Below are 13,402 nucleotides of genomic sequence, written 5' to 3' on the forward strand. Positions count from 1 at the left end.
TCCTCCTCCCGGGCAGCATCACCGGCACCTGCCGCTTCATCTCCTCCGATTGCAACGAGGTTTCACGAGCGTCTGCAGGTTAGTATATGCCGTGGGAAAGCCCGTAGGGCTTGGTCGTTTCAGAATTTTGATCTGAAGTCATTTCGCCCTCCGTTTTTGCATTCCAAGTACTGCGCAGGCAAAATCGTCCTACTGTGCAGATTTTCTGTCAAGATTAAAATCTGCAGGACAGGTGCCCATTCGTCTGTTTTGGGCTGTGCTATATAGCACAGGTCGATTTTATACAGGTTTACCTCTTGCAGACAGCATTTACATCTAGTAGTACAGTCATTGGCCATGGCTGACAACAATGATGTATTCCGCATGTTGGCTGCTGAGGATAAGTTGGATGGCACCAACTATCCATTGTGGGCATATATGATGCGACATGTATTGGTAGCAAAGGGGTTATGGAATATTGTGCAGGGTATTGATGCACGTCCTATTGTGGCTGGGAATGCTGCAAACACATCAGAAACAGGTACTGTTGATGATGGTGCAGGCACAAGTGCTGTAGCAGCTGTTCGAGAACCACCACTTTCAGCAGAGCAGATTCGTTGGGATGGTAGAGATGCGCAGGCTCATGCCTTGATTGCGCTGTCTGTCAAACGTACCATTATCCCACATATTCGCTCCTGCAAGACTTCTAAGGATGCTTGGGATGTACTTGCCACATTGTATCAGGCAAGAAATGAGGCTCGTGTTGCTTATCTCCGAAAACAGTTGGAGAATGAGCATATGAACGAAGGTGATTCTATGGATAGCTTTTTGACAAAGATCAAGGATTTCAAAGAGCAGCTCATTTCTGCAGATGAAATCCTGTCAGACAGTTCACTTGTGCAGACTGTTTTGAATGGTCTACCAGATTCTTATCAGGGTTTTGCTTCCACTCTTCGCTTGATGATGAAAGGCAATCCCAATGCCTTATCATTTGAGGAGTTAGTTTCTGTTTTGCTGCAAGAAGACCAGTCAAGGCAAAACAGGAATAGTATGCGTGTCGCAGATCAAGCTTTCGGTGCTAGTCAGAGAAGCGGGAAAGGTAAAGCTGGCTTTTCTTCTAGTAAGCAGAAATCTGCAAATGCTGCGCAACCAAAGAAGGAAGACAAAGATGAGAAGAAGGGTGACAAACAGAAGACATTTTGCAAGTACTGTAAGGGAAATGATCATGTCATCAAAGCGTGTCCTAAGCTGGCTGCGAAAGAGGCTAAGAAGAAAGAGGCTGGTATGGCTGTTGCAGATGCCTCTCCTTCTAACAATGAATCTGCTAATGTTGTGCTAGATACAGAATGGGCATTCAATGCGCAGTGCAGTTATGACCCATCTTTGCATGACACATGTATGTCTGCAGTAGATTCAGATGTATGGTACTTTGACAGTGGTGCCACTAAGCATATCACCTCGCAGCGCAGTTTATTCACTTTCCTTGAGTCTGCTCCCACAGGGAATACTGTCACTTGTGCCAATAACTCCTCTTATCCCGTTAAAGGAGTTGGACAGATTGTGCTGAATGTTGCAAATGGCAACACCTTTACACTTTTTGATGCATTGTATGTGCCAGGGATCAAAAAGAATCTGCTGTCAGTCTCCGCATTTGCCAAAACAGGTTTGGTTGTAAAATTTGTGGATGACAGATGTACTGTTCATGATCTCTCTTGTGGTGACATCATTGTAGCATCTGGTTCACTATGTCGAGGGCTGTATAAGCTCAATATGGATGGCAAATGTGTAGAGGATTCAGCATGTGCTATTATGGATACGCAGGCTATTTCAAATGCAAAACTGTGGCATGCACGTTTTGGTCATCTGAATTTTGCAAGTTTGCTGCGCCTGCAGAAATCTGAAATGGTGTCTTCTTTGCCTAAGCTTGAGGCACCTGTCAAGCATGTTTGTGAGGGCTGCATATTGGGTAAAATGCAGCGTGCTTCCTTTCCCAAAGATGGATCAGTGAGAGCTGAACGCAGATTGCAGCTTGTTCACAGTGATGTTTGTGGTCCCATGCAAACTCCATCATTTGGAAACTACCTTTACTTCGTGACTTTCATTGATGATTTTACCAGGCATGCATGGGTATATCCTTTGAAGGCAAAGTCCGAAGTGTTTTTGTGCTTCAAACAGTTTTTGGTTATGGCTGAAAATGTGTCAGAAAGTAAGATGGGCACCCTCCGTTCAGATCGAGGGGGGGAGTATATGTCTTCAGAATTTAATGCATTTCTGGCTGAGCGTGGGATAAAACACCAATGTACAGTGCCGTATACACCACAGCAAAATGGTGTGGCTGAGAGAAAAAACAGGTCTCTCATGGAAATGGCAAGATGTATGGTTAAGAGTCAAAGTCTACCACATGGTTTTTGGCTTGAGGCTGTCATGTGTGCCACTTATGTACTAAACAGGTGTCCCACCAAAGCATTACAGGTTGTCACTCCATATGAGGCTTGGCATGGCCGCAAGCCATCTGTTGGCCATTTACGTGTTTTTGGTTGCCTGGCATATGCATTAGTGCCTGTGCAACATCGCAGAAAATTGGATGACAAAGCTGTCAAATGTATTTTTGTTGGATATAGTGCTGAGAGCAAAGGCTATCGTTTGTATCATCCACAGACAAAGCGCATTTTGGTTAGCCGTGATGTTGTATTTGTGGAAGATGCAGTTCAGCCCTTGGTTTCATGTACTAAGGAGACAGATATCAGCTCACGTGATGTCTATGATACATTGTTGCCTCTTTTCAGTGGTGCACAGTCAAGTGCAATACCTCATGAGGCAGTTTTTCAGCCTATGCAGGTTTTAAATGATGGCACAGATCAACCTATATCTGATGCAGATGTGCATGATGCACTTGAGGATGAGAGACAAGAGATTGAGGGCTCTAGGAATATGCCTAGATGGCTGGTGCAGACTTTGCGTGACAGCAAGTTGGATGCCCCTTTGTCTAGTCGCACTCGTTCTGGCTCTCATGGTGCCTCTTATGTGTCAGATTGTTATGCATTGGCTGTTTCTAGTATGTGCGATGAAAGTGAGCCTGTTTCATTTGATGAGGCACAAAGTTCAGAAAATTGGATGGCTGCTATGCAAGCAGAATACGATGCTATTATGAAGAATGGTACATGGTCTTTATGTGACTTGCCCCCTGGCAAGAAGGCCATTGGCACTAAGTGGGTATACAAATTGAAGCGTAAGCCTGATGGCACAGTGGATCGCCATAAGGCTAGGCTTGTTGCAAAAGGTTATGCTCAAGAGAAGGGCATTGATTTTGATGAGACTTTTGCTCCCACATGTCGTATGACCACTGTTCGTAGCATCTGTGCATTAGCAGCTCATAATGGTTGGAATGTACATCAGCTGGACATAAAGACTGCGTTCTTAAATGGAGATTTGCATGAGGAGGTGTATGTATCGCAGCCTCGTGGTTTTGTTCAAAGAGGGCAGGAAAACAAAGTGTGCAGGTTAAAAAAGGCTTTATATGGTTTAAAGCAAGCTCCACGAGCTTGGTATGAAAAAATACATGCATATTTGACTGCACATGGGTTTCAGAATAGTCCAACAGAAAGCACTTTGTATGTTAAACGTGTGGATGGTGTACATCTAATCATTGCTCTCTATGTCGATGACATGCTGCTCACAGGACCAAATAAGAGTCATATTGCTGATTTTAAGGCTGATTTGAATGCCTCTTTTGAGATGTCAGATTTGGGGCATTTGCATCATTATTTGGGGATACAATTTAAGCAGTGTGATGGAGGTATTGCTTTGTGTCAGACAAAGTATATTGAAACATTGTTGCGGAGATTTGGCCTTGAAGACTGCAAGCCTATTGCTACTCCAATGGAGACAGGTTTGAAGTTGAGTCTTCATGATGCTGGAGATCACTTTGATGTCACACTCTATCAGACAGCTGTTGGTTGCCTCATTTATGTATGCATTACGAGGCCAGACATTCAGTTTGCAGTCTCACAGGTGAGCAGATTTATGCATAGCCCAGGCATTAAGCATTGGCAGGCAGTGAAGCGTATCTTTCGCTATTTGAGTGGTACTCGGCATCTTGGGTTGTTTTATCCCAAGGGGGGATCATTGCCGCCAGATTTACATGCTTTTTCAGATTCTGACTGGGCTGGTTGTTATGACACACGCGTGTCCACGAGTGGTTTTTGCTTCATGCTTGGAAGCTCATGCATATCATGGTTGAGCAAGAAGCAGCCTACTGTGGCCACTTCTAGTTGTGAAGCTGAGTACAGGGCAGCTTTCACAGCTACGGTTGAGTGTGTGTGGCTCAGACGCCTTATGGCTGATTTGGGTGTTGGGCAGCCATCTGCCACCACCATCTTCACTGACAGTCAGAGCGCATTGGCAGTTGCGCGGAACCCAGTGTTCCATGCTCGTACGAAGCACATTGAGGTGCACTACCATTATGTCAGGGAGAGACTCTCTGCAGGAGAGATCAGTTTGGCTTATGTGCCAACACAGGATAACCTTGCAGACCTTTTCACAAAGGCTCTGCCTCGTGAGAAGTTCGAAGCTTTTCGCAAAGCTTTGGGCTTACTCCCTTTTGTGGATTCGTCCACATAGCTAGACACTTCCCTATACATGAGTGCTAGCTCTTGTTCACCGCATCACTCCAGGGGGGATTTGTTACCATATTATAGTAGTGATGTGTGTGAACACACTTAGGACCGCCGGGGCACTTTTTCCCTCACTAGGAGGTTTTTTCCCCCGTGCATTGTATATACGCCCATTATCTTCTAGGGCTTGTTATCTTTCATTTTTGGCACTCATAATATACTACTGTGTTGTGCTCAAGCTTCCTCATCTTCTTGAAGTTGTGTGTGCATTCCTGCAACCCTAATTCCAACAGAGAGGCATGGTCATCGAGCACATGGACAGGCTGGCTTCAGGAGAGGATTTACTACCTTGGATTGCATACTGACACTTCGGGCACTTATTGAAGAGGGCAGGGCACAGAAGAGAAGGATATACTACTGCTTTGTGGACTTCCGCAAAGCCTTCGATACCGTACCTTGTGCCATGCTTATGCACAGATTGCATGACATTGAGGTACCCGAGGATATCCAGTGGGGGATATATGCTTTGTATGAGTCTGTGACAGGCAGAGTCCGAGCTCCAGGCGGACTATCTGATAGGGTGACCAGCACGATAGGGGTGAAGTAGGGATGCCCACTATCGCCCACCCTCTTTGGATTGTACATTGATGCGGTCTCTAATTATGTAGACAGATTGGGAGGCCCAGGGGCATGCCTGGCAGGGGTGTTGATACCCATCTTGTTATATGCTGATGATATTGTTCTAATCTCAGACTCTCCGGAGGGATTACAGAGACACCTGGATGCATTACAGGCTTTCTGTGCGGATAGAGATCTGACAGTGAACCTTCAGAAAACCAAGGTTATGGTGTTTAACACCACATAGGCATGGGTGGCGAGATCAGTGCCTCAGTTCACTTTCCGAGGGCAGCCGGTAGAGTACGTCAGGTCATATGTCTACTTGGGAGTTACTTTCACAGGACCGCATTTCTCCCTGAAGGAGGTAGCAGCAGCTAGATTAGCTCGAGGGGAGCCGGTAGAGTACGTCACGTCATATGTCTACTTGGGAGTTACTTTCACAGGACCACGTTTCTCCCTGAAGGAGGCAGCAGCAGCTAGATTAGCTCGAGGGCATGCAGCCTTGCGGGCACTTGAGAGGCAGTGTGCACACATACAGTTTCAGGAGCCACGCACCAAATTGTGGCTATTTGATACGCTTGTCACACCGACCCTCTTGTACGGAGCTCCAATTTGGGGACCCAATATACATCACAGATCTCAGAGAGGGACACATGAGGGATGGAGGCAAATGGAGAGACCACTGATTATGATGATTGCCCCCATGATTCGAAGCAAATCATCAGTACCACATGAGATTGTTTGGGCTGAGCTGGGTGCCCCACCAGTAGTAACCGAGGCCCTATTCCACGCAATTACCTTTTTACAGTGGCTATGGGAGCTCCCTCAGCAGAGGTACTCCCGATTGGCATTGACCCCATCCATACAGTTGCCAGAGGATGGGGATACTCATTGTTGGTACGCTTAGATGAGATCATGGTTTGACCTACATGGTTTGCGGATAGAGGCACTACCACCCTTTCAGTACAGCCTGGATTGTCCATTTTTGGATCTCACCCTCTCAGAGCAAAACCGCGTGATCAGGATGGATATCATCAGAGTGGACACAGAGAGGACATGGACTAGCCCCCTTGAGCCCTTGGGCACGAAAATGGCTCATTACAAGAGCCATTTTCTACACCTCTCACCGGATGATTTTATCACCCACCCGGCGTACATGGATGTACACCTATCACATGGGATACGTTGTGCCATTGGACAGATCCGGACCTCATCACACCAGCTCCGGATTGAGACAGGGCGATATAAGCATCAGATCCTGGATGACCGCATTTGTCAGCTATGCTACCAGGAGGTAGAGACAGAGGAACACTACATTTGCCGATGTACAGTCTATTATGAGATCCGAGGGAGATATCACTGCCTCTTCCGAGAGGGTCTTGGGCCGTTACGCAGGGTCATGGAGTTTGAGGATAAGAGATGCCTGGGATTGTTTCTACTTGAGCTCAGGAGACACAGAGAGACCCTCTTGGCAGACAGGAGGCCTGTCATGTGCACAGTGTGTATCTACCATGTGCTACACGCACACAAGACTAGCTTCGAGGAGCTTAGAGCTAGGCAGGCTGATTGGCGAGCTGAGTTAGGGATAGACTAACTGGCGGGTACATAAGTATGGAGAAGCGGGCGCTCAAGTGTGGACGCCCGATGACCAGCCAAAAGCCTATAAAAGGGTGGCCAAGGTTAGTCATTAGTCATATAGAGTCTCACGAGATTTGTGAGAGCTCTATGGTCTTGGAGCCTGGATCTAGTACAGACGTGCACCTGCTTTACGCAACCGAGGCCGGCAACAATCTCGAGGCCCGCGAGGGTAGCTTCGTGGCGGTATGGGACGTCACGAGGAGGAGATTGGTCGGTACGTCAACCTAGTTAGCTCAGCTCGTGGCTCGGTGGGGACAGCCAAGACTATGGGCTTGCCCACGGTTGTCATGGTTGGGAGGTGAGTCAGGCCTGCACCCCCCTTGTTGTTTGTTTGTTTGTAGGTTTCGAGTCTCGTACCAAGAGCGTTCCACGAGGAGATCCGGTGGGGATTTGACAGTGATATCAGAGCGTGCCTCGTGAACGAGCAAGTCGGTAGGTAGAAAAGATGAGGTCGAAGAAAGGTATGTGTTCAAAAAGCTTGCTGTTTTTCTGTGCATACTGCTGTTTTTTCGAGTCAGTATGTTGTTTTTTCATCATAGAAACCCGTGATGATAGCGATTGTGGTCTAGAAAGGGTCGTTTGCTTTGCAAAGAAGAGGAAAGATGTTTTTGAACTGTATAAACAGTTTCACGTGAGAGAAGACAGAAAAAAAAGCATGTTCGTTTGTTTTGGTTGAACTCGAAAGAGAGAGAGCGAGAGAATTGATGGATTGGCTATGCGGGTCGCATGCGCGTGCTGGTCGTGTGCTGTTGGAGGGCGGTCGCATGCCGATCGTATGGTTCTTGGAGGCGCACGCATGAAGTAGGCCAGGCCTACGTAGGCAGTCGGCCAAGCCTACGTAGGCACGCGCCTAGGCCAGGCCAGCAGGCGCCCAGGCCAGGCTGGCACAAAAGCAAAAGCTCAAGTAGCTTTTGGGGATAGTTATATAAACCCCTTAAGTGGGCTTCTTGCCACACATCTCTCAAGTTTTCACACTCTCAAGCTCTCAAGTTCCCTTGCACTTTTATTATGCAAAGATCGAATTTTCTCTCCACTTGCCCTCTTCACGATGTCGACCCAAGAATCGGAGTTGGAGCCCCTTGTCGAACGCGAAGGCTTGCCGGCTACGGAAGATACTGATGCCGATCTTTTTGACGATTATGTGTCAAAATCAGATTTCCAAGAGTTCAAAGTTGCTCTCGAAGCTTCTTCTTTGGAACGTCAGGCACAAATTACCGCCCAGATGCAAGCCTTGCAGAACTCCATCTCTCTCCTGACCACTACCCTCTCTACTCTTTCGGGTATGGATACCTTGGCCTCTGCTTTAGGCCCCAACATTACTCCGGAACCGTTCGGGGGCGAGCAAAAGCAGCGTACCAAGGAGATCATGGACACTTGGCTACATAAGTGGCAGGTCCATTTTCAGTTTCATCCATATGATGATGGAAAAAAGATCCAGTTAGCAGCAGGTTTCCTCTCCGGCAAAGCTTTGCTTTGGTGGAAGGAACTCAACCCTAAGCCAACAACTTGGGCACAATTCGAAGACGTCTTCAAGAAGGAATTCCTCAAGAAAGAGGATGATTATGATGTTGCCCGGTTTACAGCTTTGACCATGACCTCGTAGCACCTCACTTATGAGGTCTACCTCCAGAAGTTTAGGGACTTGCAGATGAAAGCTACAAAGATGGATCCCACTACTCTTTTGGGGTTCTTCGTAGCTGGTTTACCAGACTCATACCGTTTACAAGTTAAAAATAACAAATGCAAAACATTGGACGAGGCCATTCATTCAGCTCGTATCTATGATGATACAATGGTCTCTTCCAAGTCGAAACCCGTTACCGAGCAGGGGAACAAGCATAAAAGAAAGTTCTCTGCACCTATGGCTAACACGACTGAGGGAAAGTCTTCGGACCAACCTTCGAAGAATTCAAGTTCGACACCAGCGAAGAAGAAACGACTCCTTAGGGCTTTAAAGCTCAAGAAGGAAGGACGGCTTTTTATCTGCGAAGAAAAAGGGCACATGCGTAACGAGTGCCCGAAACAAAAGGGTGCAAAGACCAATGTAGGACCCAAGCCAAAGGCAGCTAACCAGTTGTCTTTGACAGGTACGTCAGTTACTGTACTTTCTCGCCCTAGTGCATGTTCTGATTGTCTGTTCAACTCTAAAGTATTTGGCTTGCATGATCTTCTCCGAGTTGATGGAGAAGTGAATGGCCATAAAATTCACATTCTTCTAGACCCTGGCAGCTCACACAACTTTGTTAACTACAAACTTGTGCAGAAATTGAGTCCTGATACGACACCCAGCAATCATACCTATGAGGTACGCCTACCTGCGAGAAGGCAAGTATGGGATCGAAAGGTGGAGATGCTTCCAATCTACATACAAAGATACTCTGGAATGCTATGTTATGCACCTAGAAAATGTAGACTTGTTATTAGGGATTGAGTGGTTTAAGACTCTTCAAGTCCAGATAGATTGGTCTAGTCATATTTTTTCTTTTCAGCATAGGGACATCCAGTATAGTATTTTAGGTGATTGTATTCATCTCTCTCAGAGACCTCTTGTAAATACAGTTGATTTTGGAAATATAATGGATTCTTCTTTGTATACCGCTTTCCATTGTGTATTGATTCCACTTTCTTCCTTTCTCATCCCTTCCATGGATGTAAATGAATTAAGTGTGTTTGAAAGCAAAGAATTACAGAAGATACTTGATTCGTTTCAAGATGTATTTCCTAAGGAACTGCAATCGGGTTTACCACCTGAACGGGTCGTAGATCATCGTATTGACTTGATTCCTGGTGCTCATCCTGTCAGTATTCCACCTTACAGGATGAGCCAAGCTGAGGAAGATGAGTTGGCTAAACAACTCGAAGATTATTTGAGGATGGGCCAGATCCATCCAAGTAAATCACCTTGGGGTGCACCTGTGTTGCTTAGGAGAAAGAAGGACAACACCTGGAGAATGTGTATAGATTACAAGAGATTGAACAAGCTGACAATTAAGAACCGTTATCCTCTCCCTAGATCAGATGACCTGATTGACCGGTTAGCAGGAGCGAAATATTTCACGAAGATCAATTTACGTACTGGTTATCACCAGATACGTATTCATGAAAGGCATGTCGAAAGAACCGCCTTTCGGACTAGGTATGGCCATTACGAGTTTCTCGTATTACCTTTTGGGTTAACCAATGCTCCAGCCACTTTCCAGCAAATGATGAACGATCTTTTTCGTGAACATTTGGGAAAATTTATGGTGGTATTCCTGGATGATATTTTGATATATAGTCGTACTCTTGAGGATCATGTTAGACACCTCACGATTGTCTTATCTATTTTAAGACAGAATCGACTATATGCTAAGTTAAATAAATGTAAGTTTTTTATGACAGACATCATTTACTTGGGACACAAGATCACTAGAGATGGATTGAGCATTGACTATGACCGAGTTCAGAAGGTCCTGGACTGGCCTATACCGCGAACAGTGAAGCAACTTCGTTCTTTTCTCGGTTTTGTTATTTTTCTTCGGAAATCTGTGCGGGAGTACTCTCAGCTCACACTACCGATGACCGACTTATTGAAAGGTCGTGGACGTAAGTCAAATCAACCTATCACTTGGAATAACGATTTGGATATGGCCTTCAGACTTTTGAAAGATAAAGTCAAGGAAGCGCCTATCTTAGCATTACCCGATCCTAGTCGGCCTTATGTTCTTGAAACTGATGCCAGTGACTATGCCATCGGGACTGCTCTATTCCAAGATGGTAGACCGGTTGCTTTTGAAAGTAAAAAGCTAGACGACACTCAATCTCGTTGGCCAACCCTTGAGAAGGAGCTTTATGCTGTGATTCATGCTCTCAAGGTTTGGAGACATTATTTATATGGCTCCAAGTTTGTGGTATTGACTGATCATCAGTCAATCAAGTATGTGTGTGATGCAAATGATTTGAGAGGAAGGAAAGCTCGTTGGACTGAGTTAATGCAAGATTTTGATTTTGAGATCCGTTATTGGAAAGGGTCCATGAATAGTGTTGCAGATGCGCTTAGTCAAATTAGAGAGGTGAATACTTTGTCGTTCACTGAGATTTCTACTGACTTATTTCAGTTATTGAGAGGGCTTTGCAGGACTGATAGTTATTTTGGTCCATTTTGGCAAAAGATCCAGAACGGGAGCTCATTGATTGACCAAGACTCAATGACTGAGCAGTTTACCATTCAGGCTGCAGGAGGCCAGTGGATGATTCGGAATGGTTTACTATTCCGTAATGACAAAATTTGTGTACCACAGATCTCGGACATTAGGTCCAAGATTCTTAAGGAGTGTCACGACGCCCCTTCTGCTGGACACCCTGGGATACACAGGACACTATCGTTAGTGAAACACACTTTTTATTAGCCAAAGATGAAAGGGTATGTAGAAGATTATGCTCTCAAGTGTCAAATTTGTCAGGCAAATAAAGCTGAACGCTTTAGACAGGCTGGGTTGTTGCATCCTTTGCAAATCCCAAGTAATAAATGGGAAAGTATTTCCATGGATTTTATTACCAGATTGCCAAGAACACATCAAGGCCGCGATTCTATTTGGGTTGTGGTAGATCGCTTGACAAAAATGGCTAGATTTTTACCAACCCGAAAGACTATTACAGCTACGCAATTAGCACAGCAATTTATCGAGCAATTGCTTAGACTGTACAGGTTACTGCAGGACATAGTCACTGATAGGGACTCTAAGTTTACGAGTGATTTTTGGAAACTTGTTTTTGAGAAGTTGAAAACAACTTTGACAGACATCATTCACCCAGATAGTTCTCTGAAGGAACGATGGTGTATTTGCGAGTTCCGAAAGATTCCGAGACTTTACGGACAGGTCGATCTCCGAAATTATCCCCTAGATACTGCAGACCATTTCGTATTACACGAAGGATTGGTTCACTTGCATATGAATTGGATTTGCCTTCTCATGTGAAAGTTCATCCTGTATTTCATGTCAGTAGACTTAAGGAAAAACTGGGTGGAACAGACCAGTTAGTTACTCCTCAAGAAATTATAGATGTCGAGGACATGACATTTGTTCCGCACGAACCAAAAAAGATTCTTGGATTTCGTGAAAAAAGATTGCGTAATACGCTTATCACGGAATACAAGATCAAGTGGAACGATCGTGTTGAGGAGGACGCTACATGGGAGACATTTACTACTCTTCAGAGAGATTACCCTCGCTTTTTAGTGAGCTCAGGAGTGAGCTCTTAGAGGAAGGGGAGTATGTCATGTACACAGTGTGTATCTACCGTGTGCTACACGCACACAAGACTAGCTTCGAAGTTTAGGGAAGCTTGGAGCTAGGCAGGCTGATTGGCGAGCTGAGTTAGGGATAAACTAACGGGCGGGCACCCAAGTATGGACGGGCGGGCGCCCAAGTGTGGATGCCTGATGACCGGCCAAGAGCCTATAAAAGGGTGGCCAAGGTTAGTCATTAGTCATATAGAGTCTCGCGAGATTTGTGAGAGCTCTATGGTCTTGGAGCCTGGATCTAGTGCAGACGTGCACCTGCTTTACGCAGTCGAGGCCGGCAACAATCTCGAGGCCCGCGAGGGTAGCTTCGTGGCGGTATGGGACGTCGCGAGGAGGAGATTGGTCGGTACGTCAACCTAGTTAGCTCAGCTCGTGGCTCGGTGGGGACAGCCAAGACTGTGGGCTTGCCCACGGCTGTCATGGTTGGGAGGTGAGTCAGGCCTGCACCCCCCTTGTTGTTTGTTTGTTTGCAGGTTTCGAGTCTCGTACCAGGAGCATTCCACAAGGAGATCCGGTGGGGATTTGACAAGGCCGAGCCATGATGTACCTAGACAGAGGACCCTAACAGATTTCTTCGGCACCAGCACCAGCAACCCAGCCCACACACCTCCTGATACCTCCTCCATTGGGCCATCAAGGCACCGACCACGCTCCCAGGGAGTCACCACTGATAGAGCAGTTATCTTATGTCATGCTCGTCGGCCACGCCCACCAAGATCCCGACCACGGCATCCTCACCATCGCCAGATCAGAGCCATTATTGCTCGGCATTGGAGGCGCCTACCTCGCTTCTACGACCTCTCCATCCTAGACAGCCCCATGGCGGAGATACTTGATCTAGGGAGAGGGCAACACTTCAATTGATCAGCATACATGGATCTACCTGATATACATTTTTCGGTATTTTCCAGTATTTTCTACTCAGTATCATCTCGGAGTCTTACAGTTCTGTTCTTATAACTGATTGTATTTTTTAGTCTCATTAAATTGTTCTCTTTGATGAGACACCAACTTCAGATGTACTCTCAGTTTTGGTCTCATAGGCCACTCTCTCTCTCTCTCTCTCTCTCTCTCTCTCTCTCTCTCTCTCCTCATAGTTGTTTCAGTTTTAGTTAGTTGTTTAGTTGTTTTAGCTTTTCTTACGCAGACATTGTATCAGATCCACCAATTGTTGTATAACCTTTTTGGTCTCATAGGTCATTTTGGCCTTTTGAAGACGTTAATATATCATTTCATTTCATCTCTCTCTCTCTCTCTCACACACACACAG

This window comes from Cibotium barometz, chromosome 36 (assembly GCF_041138505.1).
Source record: "Cibotium barometz isolate CiBa-2024 chromosome 36, ASM4113850v1, whole genome shotgun sequence".
NCBI lineage: Eukaryota > Viridiplantae > Streptophyta > Polypodiopsida > Cyatheales > Cibotiaceae > Cibotium > Cibotium barometz.